General features: G+C 33.8%; 1 protein-coding gene across 6 annotated transcripts in view; it reads left to right on the top strand.

Moving 5' to 3' along the window:
* Positions 1-17,416, top strand: part of LOC123563407 (phosphoinositide 3-kinase adapter protein 1-like) — a 53,036-nt gene that overhangs the window by 1,811 nt on the left and 33,809 nt on the right. For 3 of the 6 annotated variants that reach the window (XM_045356189.2, XM_045356185.2, XM_045356190.2), the window contains exon 1: positions 6,419-6,559. The exons of 2 other annotated variants lie outside the window; for them this stretch is intronic. The gene's annotated coding sequence lies outside the window, so the exon portion shown is untranslated. Of the gene's footprint in view, positions 1-6,418; positions 6,560-14,071; positions 14,225-17,416 lie in introns of those variants that run through there. One more of the 6 variants, XM_045356187.2, reaches the window with a different exon arrangement.

Genomic DNA, 17,416 nt, shown 5'->3' with positions numbered 1-17,416 from the left:
GTTGGTCAGTCGGTCCATTGGTTTTCATAGTTTCTGTATGATTACTCTTGCAAGGCTTGACTGATTTAAATAATTTTTGATACACAGGTGTAACATCAGAAAATACAGGTCAAGTTCGAATATGGGGACAGTAGGTCAAAGGTCAAGGTTACAGTGACCCCGAACAGTTAAACGGTTTCTTGATGATAACTCATGAAAGGCTTGACGGATTTAAATAATATTTGGTACACATGTGTAACATCATATAATACAGGTCAAGGTCAAGGTCACAGTGACTCGGAACAGTTAAGGAGGTAGGTTACCTTTATATTTGTATGTGCGCATGTCCAACCGGAAGCTAGCGTGACGATTTACGACGACGTTTACGACAAACTAAATGTCTTTGTATATTCATTCTTCTGAAAACAAATCATAGACCTGTCTTCGATCTGACGCTTTATGGTTTAATAATGCAGAAATAATGAATAAATTGCCGCAGAAACGCTTCAAAACAATGTTGCCTTAAAATGACGTCATTGACGTCATGACGTTACGTGTCAGTTACCGCGCAAAATTAACAGCTTTTATCTTGAAAGTACGTTATTCTGTGCATTTTCTTTATTCAAACTATTTTCAAATAACCATTATTTGCTGAAATATTTTTTATGAGTCTTTTGCTCTGAATAATAATCAATATTTTGCTTCTTTTATGTAGTTATATTGAAATGTTATGCGGAATGTAAGAAAATGGATGATGATAACCAATGTTATTTGGAATATAGTTGGGTGAGAGGTTACTTGTTACGGCCATTTTCAAATAAAAAATCTAGCAGTTTGATTTGTAATACCTATTTTACAGGTTCCGTTGATAATTTGTTACTTATATACTAAAACTAAGATCTAAAATTGTTCAAATTTCAGTAGAAAATTGTGGTTTCTTGAATTGAATTGATGTTACCATGGAAACGAAGCCCGTGACCTATGTATCTAAATGTAAAATTCAAAAGCGTTGACACTAGTCTATTTAAGAAACACAGCTTCGGCTTTTTATTTTCATTTCAACAATATCCATGAGAATAATAGTAGCATGCTGAACGATTTTTCCATGAAAAATGCCAGACGAGGGGTACTTCTGTAAGTATTCTAAGCTTAGAAATCTGTTTGAATAAATGCAGATAACACGAAAATATAACTTACGTTAGAAATAATATGTTTTAAAGCTACATCAACTAGAAAGATAATCTTATTCAATATCATTTTATAAGAAATTACGACAAAAAGCAAGATATAAGCCATTTTAAACATCTCTGTTGCCATGGTTACTTTAAACTTTAAGAAAAATAGGTTACCATGTATAGTGCTTGGTATTTTGCTAATAATATTACCCAAATATTCCATGTTGGTCATTAACAGAATGGCACTGAAGCCGTCGAAAACCCCTATTTTTATACATAGTTGTTTAAAACAGAGAGAAAATGCGTTACCATGGAAACACGAGCCCCGCGACATATACATTTTAAGCTTATCTTAGAAAGCTAACGTGCATACTAGTAAAATTATAGATTATGTTGACTTCTACGGATATCAATGAAACTAAAATACACCGAAAAGTGTTAAATATCCGTATTTTCCTTCTTCTTTCAATATGAAATACCTTTGGATGGTCATGTTCTTCAAACCTGGATAAAAATTGAACTTGAAGGGACAGAGACAAACGAAACTGAGATTTTAGCAGTTAAAACTTCATATTACACGAAATACAAAAAGATGCTGCGGTTCAACTAATTTGAATTTACCCTTGTAACAAGGTAACCTACCTCCTTAAATGGATTCTGGATGATAACTTGAGAACGCTTGGGCCTAGGATCATAAATTGTTGTACACAGGGGAAACATCCTGAAATACAGGTCAAGTTTTACTTTGAGGTCAGCAGGTCAAAGGTCAAGGTCACAGTGACTTGGAACAGTTAAAACGGTTTCCGGATAATAACCTGAGAACGCTTGGGTCTAGGATCATTTTTGTACACAGGTGTAACATGATTGAATACAGGTCAAGTTCTGCTTTGATGCAAGTAGGTCCTGGGACGATCTGTATATGAAAAGAATCGGAACCAGTGCCTTATCCTTGCATGATCGTAAGAGGCGACTAATAGGGTCTTAACACTTGGTTTTGCAGTAACTCTGTGATTCCAGCGGGTATGCAAATTTTGATTCCATACCTCATGTTTTTATTTCGATGTAAATGAGATGTGGAACCAAAATTTGTAGTCCTGTTTGGCGCCATATAACCAATACTGTGTTGGTGCGCTGTAAAACCCAAATAACTAAGTAGGTCAAAGTTCAAGGTCACAATAACACGAAACAGTTAAACGGTTTCCAGATGATAACTTGAGAACGCTTGGACCTAGGATCATGAAAATTGATAGAGAGGTTGGTTATGACCAGCAGATGACTTGTATTGATTTTGAGTTCCAAAGGTCAGAGTGACCTGGAACATTTAAATCTTTTTCGGACAATAACTTGAGAACGCTTGGGCTGAGGATCTTGAAACTTCATAGGGAGGTTGATCATGACCAGCAGATGACCTCTATTGATTTTGAGGTCAGTAGGTCAAAGGTCAGCTTTGACATTGGCTTACTTCTGTGACAAGGCCATATTGTGGGGATATAATTCGTCACTCCTGAGACAACTCTAGTTAGAGTGATTTCCATTTTCTGATCTCAACTTTCTAAAGAATAGGTCATAATTTGTATGTAAGCTTTCATTACTTCCTTGGGAATGGATTGAAATTTTACACACTTCTTCACTTTAATGAACTAATCTGTAATGCACATGTTCATTAACTCTATTTTGCATTTCAACAATTACGTCCCTTTTTCAACTTCGCAATTTTTAGTTAAGTTTTTGTATGTAAGCTGGTATCTCAGTACCCACCAATGGGAATGGATTGAATTTTATACGCTTGTTTACTGTGATGATCTGACCTGCAGTGCACAGGTTCCGTAACTGTATTTTCCATTTTAAAATCTTTGACTTTTGCATTTATTCATTTAACTTATTTCAGTGATGAAGCTTTTGAAAAGTCAAGCATTGCTGTTCTCCAACAGATCTTGTTATCATTTTTGTACTTCGTAAATTTTTTACAGAGCACTTAAATTTACCCTTGTCTGTATTGTGTGTACATTGGTCCAATGTGTGTCATGTTTATCTCAAACCATATTTGACCTTGAATCATCAAACATCATAGCATTGTTTTTCAGCATGCAAGCAGTGCACTGCTGATTGTTTTTTTGGATTTCAGAAATACACATAAAACTGGCATCAGTTGTTTATGTCGTCAAGATGACCTGCCATGCATATAACCTGGGTCACTAGGTTCAAGGTCAAGGTCAGACTCTGAGGACAAAGAACAAATAGCTTAATTTGTGTCTGCTCCATGTGTTCTTTAAACCACTAGAATGTTTTCATAAAGTTGGCACCAGTAATTATTGTTAACGTTTAAACCTTATCAAGGCAAGTTGCAGTGTGTACGACCCAGGTCACTAAGTCCAAGGTCAAGGTTACAATTATATAATGGTCAAAGGTTATGGTCACATCATTTTACTTTTCCTGAATCAAAGCGGTGTCTGGAGGTATTAACACATTTAGTGATAGCTCTAGTTCTAAAATTTTAAACAGATTTTACTCTATGCGAGTCGATTACGACATTACTTGCATTATTAAAAGTAATACTCCCTTGATTTCAACGTTGTTTATTTTTGCCTCCCAAGTCCGAATGACGCCATACACTTGATGCATGTTGCACTGACGTGTAGCTGCACTTTGTCATATTTTGGGGAAAACAAGTGTACTATCAGTGTGAACATTAGTGATCAAATTTAAATCATGACAGATGAAAAAGTGACTGCGCTATGGTGATTGAAACGTTGTACGCCCTTCACATTACAAAAAATGTATAAACAAATTAGAGAAAGATGGCAATTACATTGATATATTTCATATTGCTCTTTACACAAAATGCAGCTTTTGACAGCCAAAGTCTACATTATTTTTAACAGCTCTCAGATATAGACTTAAATATTGTTTATTTCCAACATGTGACAGCCCTTACAGAAGAAAAAGGCCTGCTGCGTACTCTTGCTGTGTACATACAGCGTATATGATGCGTACATGATGTGTACTGAAATCAAGGGCTTTAAATAGTACGCAGGATATACACCGCACATACACCGATAGTACGTTTGTAGTACACTTATGACATGCAAATGAGCTCTGCGGCATACTACTTGCTGCGTACATACTGTGGACTACATAGTACACAGGATGTATGCTGGAGGAATTTAGTATGCGGGAAATAGTACGCAGCATGTACGCGGCACATACACTTTTCACATGCAAATGAGCCTGCGGTGTACTACCCCTGCGGCATACATGCTGTGTACTCCTGCGGCGTACATACTGTGTACTCCTGGCCCGAGTCCTGCGGCGTACATGCTGTGTACTCCTGCTGCATACATGCTGTGTACTCTTGTGGCGAAACTGCTGTGATAATGTAAATTCCTTACCCCACCAACTTTCATATGCAAATGCTGATCATTTGGACAGAAAAAAACAGAAAAAAGATAAGTGACATGCATCAATAAGTATTTACCCTTACCAAAATAATGTAGATCGATGTTACCAAATAAATTAGTATGCTTTTCTTCATCCACTTTTCAATGAAATAAATCAATTTTTATAGCATGTAATTTGGTAAACATTTGAAGAAAATGGCGTAACTGCATCAAGGGGAAACAACTTTAATGCAACTAAATATAAGTGTTATGATTTATTATAGACGATGTGTGCGTAGTATGTATCTATTTTGATTAAAATCCATCTGAGAACCATCTAGGACTGGAATTATATAAGCATTTATACACTTGTACGTCTGTAAAAAGTAGCGCACCAAAAAATTTTGGATTGATTTTTTCCAATGAGGCAAGCGCAATAAGCCAAAAACGTTCTGAAAATTTACGAGCGGCAAATCCGATGAACAACTTTTTAATTTGGTGAGGCCTTAATGAGTTAACATAATGAGCATTAAAGCCTTTATAAAACATGATAGAATGGTGTTTTGCTTAAGAGTATTCAAATAACAGTGAGAGCTATTAATTCTTCTCATTCGGGCGCTGTTGAGGCATTATCTTGGTAATTATTTCATGTATTATAAAATGTAATGCAACAAAGTTCAAATAAGGCTTTTCAATTATCCAAGTTAGAAAGCTCCAGGATTAATTCAAAATAAAAAAGAATATATTTTTACACTGCATGTAAGGTGCAGCTCAGAAATCACTAAGATGTAAGCTTCACAAATGAACATTGCAAATAGTTTGGCAAATTTTCATTGTTCAGAATACCGGTAATCTGAACTATTCTATGCTATTAAGATAAAAGTTACTCGGAAATCAAGTTCTTGCTTCCAAAAAAAAAAAAAATGTACAAATCCTTCCTGCATGAAGTGTACTTCAGACTTTTACCTAAAAAAATTCAAAGTATAAACACCAAAAGAAAATGAACAAGTCCCTCCCGCGTATATGAAGTTTACTTCAGACTTTAACTTATAAAAAAAAAAACTAAGTATAAATGCCAAAAGAAATTGTACAAGTCTTTCCCGCGTATATGAAGTGTACTGCACAAATTTCTGCGGTGTACATGCAGTGTACTATTTTCTTGTACAAGTCCCTCCTGCGTACATGCAGTGTACTCCTTAATTTTTCAGAGTCTGTGCTGCGTACTTGAAGTGTACTAGTGACCTCATGCGTACATGCTGTGTACTCGTCGAAATAGTACGCGGCATGCAGTGTATGTTAAATGTACTCCTCTGGCGTACTACTGTGTTCGCGGCATATAAACAGCAAATACGCAGCATGTATGCCACAGAGGCTTGCTTCTGTAAGGGAGGATAAAGAAATTACTTTATTTACGTATTACCATTTCCAGTTCAGGCGTGTATAAACAAAAGAGCGTAAAGACCGACCATGAGCGAAGAAACAGTTCTATCATATTTGATCTAAATTTTACAATAAAAGACATATTAGAATCAAAATAATTTATAGCAAAACCATGTTTTAACATCTTTCTGCTTGTGGCTATGCCACTTTGGATAATATTACAATTGGTGTTCACTCAGTGAAAGTAAATTTGATCTTGCTTTGAAAAAGAAATATCTTCTTGGCTAGAGAGGTTTGGTCCGAAGTTAAGTTTAACCTTGCTTATTGAAAGCTAGTTATTGGCCAGTATCAAAGTGAAATATAAAAATACCATACTTTATTTGGGTAGTATATAAATTAATGTCAGTTTATACTTTAACCTTAAATCTAAACTTCCTGGTCGGTCTTGTGTGTCTCGGTATTTAATGTAGGTTAAGTTTATTTTACATATCAGTTGTATCATTTTGTTTATAAACTGCTGACGGAGAGTTATAGCTGTTTTAAATCTTAATAATAACTGTTTTTAATTATTTAAGAAAACACATTGAAATATTGTGACAGGGAAGTTTTTGAGGAGGATGATATTTGATTCTTTCCAAAATTGAACAGGTTAGTTTACTACCTATTGGTAAATATTTTTTATTTTATTTATTTATTTATTTTTTTTAATGTAGCACCCCTTATTGTTCACTTTTCTTCAGAATACAAACTATTTTTGTTTTGTAAATAATTGTAAGTAAAAAGTATAGAAAATAATTCAAGAAAATAATTCAACGAGTTAGTCAGGTGCCATTTATGTATAAACACATTTTGAAGCCATTAAAGGTGCAAGGCATTACTAAATTAATGTATAAACACACTTTTGTAGTAAACTTCAGTCACACAGATTTACTATGTATATATATATATATGCTAGCATGATGTGCCATCATGATATATATGTGCTGTCATTATATATATATATATGTGCCATCAAGATATATATGTGTGATCATGGTATATATGTGCCAACAAGATATAATATGTGTGTCTTACAATCTGTGTTTCTGATAAAACTAACTTTCTCAGAATGGTCTTTTTACAAGAAAGCCCATTATTATAATTATTGAAGAAAAAAGAGGTGGCCCATTTATACATGGAGAATCTGTATATATAAACAATAGGTTTGACTTATAAAATGAGCCGTGCCATGAGAAAACCAACATAGTGGGTATGCGACCAGCATGGATCCAGACCAGCCTGCACATCCGCCCAGTCTGGTCAGGCTCCATGCTGTTCGCTAACAGTTTCTCCAATTCCAATAGGCTTTAAAAGCGAACAGCATGGAGCCTGACCAGACTGCGCGGATGCGCAGGCTGGTCTGGATCCATGCTGGTCGCATACCCACTATGTTGGTTTTCTCATGGCACGGCTCAAATACAGTATGATTATACAATAGATTACCCTTAAGTATCTGATTTATCATAAAACAAATAGACTGTTATCAAAATATTATGACTGTGTATACTTCACCTGAATATTCTTCTTGTAGTGACCTTTTGCTCTTGTATCACATAAAATTTCTTTCATAATCATTACAAGATTTCTACTACAAAATAGACAAGTGACATAATGTGATGGTGATGGGAACTGAATTGCGTTAAAGTATTTCTTACCGTCTTCTGTCTGACCATTTCATCATTATTATAGCTTTTATGTTTCGTGACAGATTTGCACCAAACTATATATTGCATGGAGTGCCCATGTGCAGGATGTTAAACATATATAGTTAGAAGACTGTGTATCTATAAGGTAGAGATAGAACCTAAAATTTTCAATGATAGTAATACATTAAATAAAGTCTAGAAATTGATTTCCAAGTCCTTGAAATAACCAAAAATGATTGCACAAATGTGAAGTTTATGATACAAATGCCTTGGGCTAGTACTTATAAGCAGAGATATCTATTAGTTTACTTCCCTTGCAATTACACAATTGAGTGGAAAATGAAAACTGTTTTAGACACAATATAATACTTTTTGCACAACAAAAACATTTAGGATTTATTCATTTGTGTTTGATTTACCCATCAAAACATGGTTCCTATGATTCTGTCTACATATGGTTAAAAATTAACTGTTAACAAGCCAATAATAAAATGAAGTACCAGTAAGTTAATAATAGTGAAGATAATACAGTTTTGCTTGAATCAAAATGTCACAATAGAAGCACTTTTGTAATACAGAATTAGTAAAGGTGCAATTATATTGATCTCTATTTCCTATGACTATATAAGGAGCACAGATGGATTTTTCAAATTTATCTTGACTACCTGAAATTTTTTAAATTGTCACGTTTTTGTCCGCATTCCCATCATGAAGTTTTTTGTGTAAGCAGGTTTCTCTAAAACTACTAGACCTAATGTTTTAAAACTTCACACATATATTTAGCATCATGAGGTGACCTCAGAGAACAAGTTACATAACTGTAGCTGTTATTTTGTCAAAATTATGCCACATTTTATCTTTAAGTTTTGCATGTAAGCATTTTTCTCAAAAACTACTAGACCACATGCTTTCAAACTAAAAAGATGTCTTTCGCATTATGAGATGACAGTCACAGACAAGTGACTTAACTCTATTATTTCATCAAAATTATGCTCTTTTTTTTTTTTAATGTAGAATTTCAGGTCAAAGTGTTGCATGTACCCAGTAAGCAAATTTCTCAAAACGAGGCCAAATGCTTTCAAACTTCATATATGTTTTGCTTCAAGAGGTGACAAATTATGAAATGGTAGCTTTTTTTGGTCATTAAAACATAGAAATTTTGTGACAGTTTTGCATGTAAACATGTTTCTCAGGAATAAATGGACCAAATGTTGTACAATTCTCCACACGTCTTTAGCATCACAGTTGGTCCACGCATGGCAAGTTTCATAACTTTGGCTTACATTTTAGCAAAATCAAGTGCTTTTTTTTTTCACCATAGAAAATTTTGCTAAAGCTTTTGTATGTAAGCTAGTAATCGATAGAACGGCTTCAAATAATTTACCTTTGAACAGATTTATGTCAGAGTTTTAAAATGTTATCTCCCAGGATGAAAAAGATAAGACCATTTATTTTCTGTTTTATATAATATATTTATTCCAATATCATACTTATATATTCATTTTAGGGTTTGTTTCTTATTTATTTGTTATGAGGATAACACTGACTTCAACAGTGCATTAATCAGTTTACACCATTGTTCTTGGAGTATTCTGCAAGTATCAACATAATTCTCCACAAGACTGGCAAGAAGATCAGTGGTTTGGGATATCATCATATTGTTCTTTTGTAAGCAACACTCTTAGGCTCTACTTAACCTTTAGCATGCTAGATAAATTGTCGTCTGCTGAAAATGTCGTCTGCTAAAATTTAAAGTTCATTTATTTGTTTCTAATTATTGTATGAGGATAACATGTCAAGTGCAATCTACACCAGTCTTTGGAACCAAGATCAACATAATTTCACAATCTGGCGTCTGAGTTTGGATTCCATAGCTTTTGCAAACGCAAACTCTCCTAGGCTCTAATTAATGAGATACTACGCTGTTTACACTACTTGTACACTCCTACAAAAAACATTTTGTTTTGTGTTGAGAAATCGGGCAAAATTTCCATGTCCATTATTCAGGAAGAAAATGCCTGTTTTGTAATTTTTACCAAAACCAGTCTAACCTGTCTATAAAGATCACCCTTGGGAGAGCCAAAATGTGGTCTTTATTGGGAGGTGGTCTTTATTCACAGGTTGAAATACACTGTAAATGTTAAAATGGGAAACAAAACATGTGGTCTTTAGAGCCATGTGGTCTCATACCAAAAAGCTAATATTTTTTTATGTTGAGCTTTGAAATAATTCAAGTTTCAATAAGTTTGAACATATTGCCGAGGACTTGTGATTTTTTAGCTCGACTTTTCGAAGATTGCACTCGCGTTGGCATCGCCGTTGGTTAAAGTTTTTGATAGTCAAATATCTGTTTAGTGTTACTATCAAAGCTATTGACTTGAAACTTAAAATAGTTATTTACTATCAAAGTCTACACGAGGAGAAACAATTCCCATAAAACTGATTTGATTTTTGACAGAGTTATTCCCCTTTTTAACTTAGATTTTTTTTTGGATAAAGTCAAATATCTCTGTTACTATCAAAGCTTTTGACTTGAAACTTAAAATAGTTATTTACTATCAAAGTCTACACCAGGAGAAACAATTCCCATAACTCTGGTTTGAATTTTGACAGAGTTATGCTCCTTTTAACTTAGAATTTTTTGTTAAAGTTTTATAAAGTTTTTACTGGCAAAGCTCTAATTCAGAGTCAAGCACTGAGATGAGTCAAGCGCGCTGTCATCAGACAGCTCATGTTTGTATGGCTGTAAAATGGGCTGTATTATGTGATATCACATAAGGCTGCGAGTGGTCAGCTTCCACTTTTATCGTCAGCTCTCAAACTTTAGCAGTTCTTATCCAGTGTACACCAGTTTTGATCACAATGATTATGGGCATATTATCTCAGTCAGCTGGACTAAGTGGCTCTGGAGTTATGGCCCTTGAATTACTGAAAATTGTAAAAATTGATAGTTGGCTTGAGTAGTTCTTATCCAATATTCACCAGATGTGGTCAAAATGTTAATGTGCATTATACCTCAGCCAAGTTTGGTAACCATCTGGATTGACCCAGTGGGTCTGGATTTATACGACCTTTGAGTGACTAAAAATTGTGAAAATTGATAGTGTCTGCTGTCTTACTTGAATAGTTTTTACCCAGTATTTACCAAACTTGGTCAAAATGTAAAAAATTGTTGCCAAGTTTTCTAACCAGATGAATTGTCCCAGTAGTTATGCCTCTTGAATTGCAAAAATTGACAGTGGCCATTTAATAACATTTTATTAAACCAGTGTTTACCAGTTTACTGGCATATTATCTTGGGCAAGTTTAATAACTGGCTGCATAGTCTTTGTTGCTTTGGAGTTATTGCCCTTGAATTAGGCAAAATTAAGAAAATTTACAACTATAATGCTATTTCAAAAGTAAAAGATAAAATCCAGCATGATTTATTCATGATTGTGAGATGCCTTCAAGACAAATTACAACATTCATGAAAATAACCACTGATATATGCCAAGCTGGACTACTATGGGCGGTGGTTACCGCCAAAATTAGTAAATATATAATCCATTCATAAACAAGTCAGTCAGTGCAGTACATTTCAATACCGTCTAGTCTAAAACTCCATCCCGTCCAATACATTTGCATTCAACGCATTGTATTTTGAAACCATTTAATACAAAACTTCATTCCATCTATTTAAACATGGAGCGATGCATTGGAAAACCTGTTGCAACACAACGTAATATGAAATCATCCAATAAAACATTAAACCATGCAGCTCAAAGTGAAGCCATTTAACACAACGTGAGTACGTGCAGTGTAAGATGAAATGATTCATTACAACTTGACGCTGTTTAATACATATTGACACCTCTTTGTGTAATTGAGAGCGGTGTATTAAAACTTGATGCCATGCAGTCCAATGTGAAGACGTTTAACGCAACATGAGTTCGTGCAGTGTAAAGTGAAACGATTCATTAAAGTTTGGCGCCGTCTAATGCATACTGAAACCATGTTGTGTGATTTGGAGCGGCGTATCAGAATTTGATGCCATGCAGCCAATTGTGAAACCGTTTAACGAAACACGAGTTTGACCTGTAATAAATATAGATTATGGATCAGTTTTACATAAAGAACATCTTGAAATTTGGCCTAAAACCAACTTTGTAGTACTATTCTTACATTTAATTTTAAACAGTTACTGCGATTTATCTGAATATTAAAGGGGACCTTACTTTCGTGAAACATCTTTCTTCTTAGGTGAAGCTTTATCAGAAGTATGCTTTTTTTGTTGTTGTTGTTTTGGTTGGACAGGATCTTTTTTCGTTTTTAAACAATATTTCATTTAAGTTGGAAAGTCAGTTTCCTGGACCTGTTAGGGGATCCGAGCGAACGTAGCAAATACTTGGGGATATAAAGTTAATACAAGTATGAAATCAAGAAAACTTGACTGTCCAACTTAAATGAAGGACTGTTTAAAAATCAAACAACCTCCCCTCCCCCCCACACACCATCCCGACCCCGAAAAAACAACAAACAAAAGTTGTGAAATACATATAAGTTTGATACACTGTCTAAAAGCATAACATGTAAACATAAATATCATAGGATTAAAAAGTAAGTCAATTTTATTATTATTTTTTCTTTTACTGAGTCTGTTTCACGAAGCATACTTCTTACAAAGCTTTAACTGAGAAGAAAAATGTTTCACGAAATAAGGTCCCTTTAAATATTCAGATAACTCGTAGGAAATGTTTAAAATTAAATGTTAGATTTTTACCACAAGGTCGGTCTAAGGATAAATTTCTGACTGACTTGTTTATGAATGGATTGTATATTTACTAATTTTGGCGGTAACCGCCGCCCATAGACTACCCTGTTACACCCGGTAGTTGTGTAATGGTTCATTGTATACTTGTCCTTGGGTAACAGATAACTGGCAGGTTATTCTTGTGAAAGATAGTTACATTGTATGTTTGGCCTCATACAACAGTTTTCATTGAATCCAGGTAATGAAAAGTGCTAGTTTGGGGCATATCTGTGATTATAGTAATGAATAAATGAACCACAATATCCTGTTATTTATGGGGGTGTATGAATGAAATAGTTTCCCTCTGCCTCCTTTGGTACTGAGTGTACTATAATTTGTTGACATATAATACCATAGAGTGGGCGTTAGTTGGCCTACCATGATGTTCAGTTCTATTTTTCACCATCATAATACAACAAGAATCAAGCAACTATATCTAATGTCAAGATCACACTTGGAGGTTTAAGGTCAAAAGTTTAACTTTATGCCCACTCCATCTTTACTCAACTGCTTGAAGGATTTTGATAAAAGAAGCATCAATTGTTTTCTTCATCATGAAGACATGTAGAGCACACAAAGAGCATGCTACTTTAGATTTTAAGTCCAAAGTCAAATTCAATATAGGAGGTTGAAGTTTAGTTAGCTTTATTGTGAAGATTTTAATGAATTTTCAAACAACTATCATAAATATTCACCATCAGATAATGAGAATCACTTGTAACCCTGGTCACAAGATCAAAGTTCACAGTCACAGTTGGAGTTGAAATAGCTTAACTTCATGTCTGCCTCATATCTTCTTAAACTGCTTGAAGGATTGCTATGAAATTAATATCAACTTTTTTTACTCATCAAGACAATATGCAGAGTGCTTGAGTAAGGTCAGATATTAAGGTCAGACTGGGTTAAAGGTCATGATCACAACATAATGCCTTCCTACATAAAATAGGTGTCTGAGGATATTTTTCATTTTCAGTGATAGCTCTAGTTTTTAGAAATCTGATAAATTTATCCTGATTCACAAATTGCTGCTTTGAATAGAATTTTGATTTGGGCTGTAAAAGAAATGAAAAAGGCAGTTCTCTTCAAAGCTAATTTGATAGCAGTTTTATTTTATTTAAAACTTCCTGTTTTGTTTTTTTTAAATACAAGTAGTTGGGTTTTAGTGAAATATCATTATTCTTTTCATTCAGGTTATAACAAAAGTTTGTCAGCTCTGTAACAAGGATATGACATTTAACAGAATAAATTAAATTTGTTTGGGAAATTGATTTTAGTTTTGCATGTTTTGTTGGCAAATAAAACACAATTTTGAGTTAAGGTGTGAAATAATCTAATCACGAAGACCTGAGTGATTAATAACTAACAATGCATCTGAACGAAAAAATAGGACTGTTACACAGTACTGTACAGCATACCTGCTGAAACACTGAGAAAATGAACATTATACATAATAGACCAGGATAGTGTGGCACAAAACATGTGACAATGATATACTTATATCCTGTTACAAGACAGTGAAAAGTATGAGCCAATTAATGCAGAGCATATTGAATATTTACTTCCTTAAAGAACACAACAAAAGATTATATTTTGATGTCTCGGTGCGAAACTGTTTTATCTACATATAAGCAAAGATACAGATCTGATAGTCCTACATTAAAAATACTATTTCTTACTTGTATCAGAAAATAACTTGATTTTTGTTTTAATTTTTCATTACAACAGCGAAACAAAGAAATAAAAAACACACTTTGGATAAATTGCACTGTTTGTCTATATGGCATTTTTGAAAAATGATGGATTCAAGTGAGGGAGGTGGAATGCGGGTAAATAAAAGTATGTGTTCTAGAGTAAAGGATCAAACATAAGATAGAAGTTAATTAACAAAAGGAGTTAATTAAGATTTTGTTAGTAATGTTGTCGACTGGAATTCTTAAGTAAAATGTTTAATTGTTATGTTAGAGTAAATGTTAACCTTTAGCCTGCTAAATTTCTATAATGGACTGGTTCATCCTTCAGTTTGGGCATTACCATTTATTTTTTGAAGGGGTGTTTACTGAAAATTTACTGACTAAATAGGGAACAGCGCAGTCCATGATCAGACTGTAAGAATATGATGGCTGATATTGGTCTTAACTGGTTACAAAGGCAGGATCACTTGCACCCAGCTGGCTAAAGGTTAAAGAACTTCTTGTTCAAGATATTTTGGGGTAGTTTAACAAATAGGCATTTCGTTCCATTCCCATGCGCGTAGCGTGGCATAGTTAGTTACTCGCCTGAGTAACATTTAATATCCAAAAATAAAAAAAGGTCTGAAAATTCCACAGAAGCAATAAAACATTGACCACGAGTGGGTATGGAGGTACGGACAATGTCATAGCATAAGGGTATGCTGTTGTCTTGGTCCTTGACTTTGTTTATTTTTTTTGTGACGGCAGATTGCTGTTGCTCTATTATCAAAATTTCTGCTATTGACCATAAGAACAATCTTCTTGATGCCAACTGTCCATTACTAGCAAGGTTTAGAAGGATAAACGTCTGTAACTGTAACAACTATGAACTCCCAAGCATTATTTCCTTATTCGCTACCCTAAAAACAACAAATTATCTATCCCATAATCAAAGAGAATCAACGAAAGCAAAAAGAACAGAATGATTCATAAATTAATATTTAGGCTCTGTTATTCGCATTGCCATAGTATAACATTCAACTTCAGTCATATACATGTACTATCAATTCAATAATTTCTACATGGAAAACATACGGTTATGAATATATTTTCCGGGTCATTATGCTGCAAGGCACTTACTCAGTTCTACTTCACTCCGTCGTGGGAGGGGGTAGTATAAAGAAATCAAGTTTCAACACCAGTTATCTACTTCGTATGCCCTGACACCGATTTCCCAAAATTTATTGTCGAAAAAAATACATTAATCGAAATTATTTAACGCACGAAATAATTACATCCTACAACTCAGTACCTTTAAAATACGGTATTACCTAGATTTCTTTAAAACTAAGATACACATATGAACTAAATGCTCATAAGATACTAATGTCGTCTACTCTCATTTCATTTATTACCGTTTCGTGAATTTAGATTTTATATTTCAGCCTAAACATCTGTCACAAGAGTTTTGTATATGTATCGTTATATACTAGATTTTTGAGAATGTAGAAATACACTTCAATTGCAGGTTTAGACAATCAAAATAAATGTTCGTTGCAAGGACGATTGTGATGTTAAAATGCGACATGTAACATGCAACATATGGCAAACAATTACCTTTAGTAATTACATTTGTCTAGAAATCAATATAGTGCTTACAACATTTTCCTATAAAGTGAATTTATCGTAAATGTACATCAAGAATGAAATAAGAATCTGTTGAAATAGTTTCGTCATTTTGTCTGTTTTGAAATTTTGCATAAGTCAAAGTTTGTCTTCAGCAGTCTGATCAGTTCCTAGGCAGTTTAGAGTATTGTATTTTCTGCAAGATGATTTGCATATTGTAACATGTACGCACACATGTGTACCTTATTTAAGAACTGAATGCTGTTGTTGTGTGATTATACGGGTATAAACTAAATTGGGACTTCTTGAAAATTCATGAATTGCGCTAGCGATCTTGGATGATTAGCAAGAAGTCTTCCAGTATGGTTCATACCCATATAAACACACAACATTTTACGACAGCTTGCTACAACAGTAACTGATTTGCTTTCCAGGAGTATCAGAAAATCAAAATAAATGTCAAGATATCGATCTTTTTGTGACCATATAACAGAACAGTCAAACAGACGGGCCCATGTTCAACTATAATTTGCCTTCCAATAAAAATACAGTTCTGGTTTTTATTTAAAATATTTTTAACTCCAGTGAAAATTTATACTGTCGTGCCGAATCAGTTGTGATCTTTGTCGTCAGAAAAATTAATTAAAGTTATAATTGAATGTACTTTTCGAAAGTTCTGGCATCCAATTTTGAAAGACTTTTTGGAACGAGGCCATTCCATTTGTTCATGTTTTGGTGAAGGTGAAGGACGTCAGATTACGAGTACAATTTCGTGGAATAGGCTGTCATTGATATTATTACTGCAATGTTGTTTATGCGAAAATTAATGCTTTTTGTCTTTCCATCTAAAATGTCGTCCCCTTAATGCAAAAAGGTACCATTTAACAATTTTGTCAAAAATGGGTTTTTGGCATATATCATTTCAATTTAATGAAATCTTTATCCTGTGAAAATATCATGACTGTATTTTCTTTCAATTCAAAGATATAAAGTAAAACATAAAGGTACCAAGCGATATTTATCAATTTTCTGCCTGCAAAAAGGAACCAAGTGCTGACTAGATAATGCAAAACGGTACCATATGACACATGGTACCTTTTTGCACAAATGCGTTTTAATAAAAAGTTTAAACCTGTTATGCAACAAGGAACCATATGACACATGGTCCCTTTTGCATTTACAATGTGAAGTTGCTTTTTTTTTCAGTAAACATGGAAAATTGTTTACTTGGTACCTTATTGCACTAGAATGAATACACAATCCAGATGCCTGTATGCTTATCTATCAAGGTTTTGACCAGTTTCTTCTTGCAATTAGTGATAATAAGCTGGGGAAAGTGTTAACAACACCAGCCGTGGTTATTACTTTTCATATCAGTTTGAGGGTGAAAGCAAGCTTCATGTTTATTCTATATTTATAATGGCTACGTCTGAAAATGTAAGTATAAAGATTTTTTTTTTTAATTTTGTTTTAAACATTTTGTTGAAATTATACCGATACATTGGTATTTTTAATCTCAACTGACCCATGTTTGAAATGAAACAAACACAAAATATAAAAATACTTAAATAATATAAGATTTAATATACTAAATTATGGTACTTAAATTTAATGGCCATCTTTAAAAAAAAAAACACAGGTTTAAGATTTAGTTATTAACAAATAAGTCGGCATTTGTTTGCAGAATAAAGAATCTACATGGTCAGATGATGAATTCTTTAACACACTTACA

This window comes from Mercenaria mercenaria, chromosome 2, assembly GCF_021730395.1.
Source record: "Mercenaria mercenaria strain notata chromosome 2, MADL_Memer_1, whole genome shotgun sequence".
NCBI lineage: Eukaryota > Metazoa > Mollusca > Bivalvia > Venerida > Veneridae > Mercenaria > Mercenaria mercenaria.
Note: the sequence above shows the minus strand (reverse complement) of the source record. Positions and strands in the feature narration are given on the sequence as shown.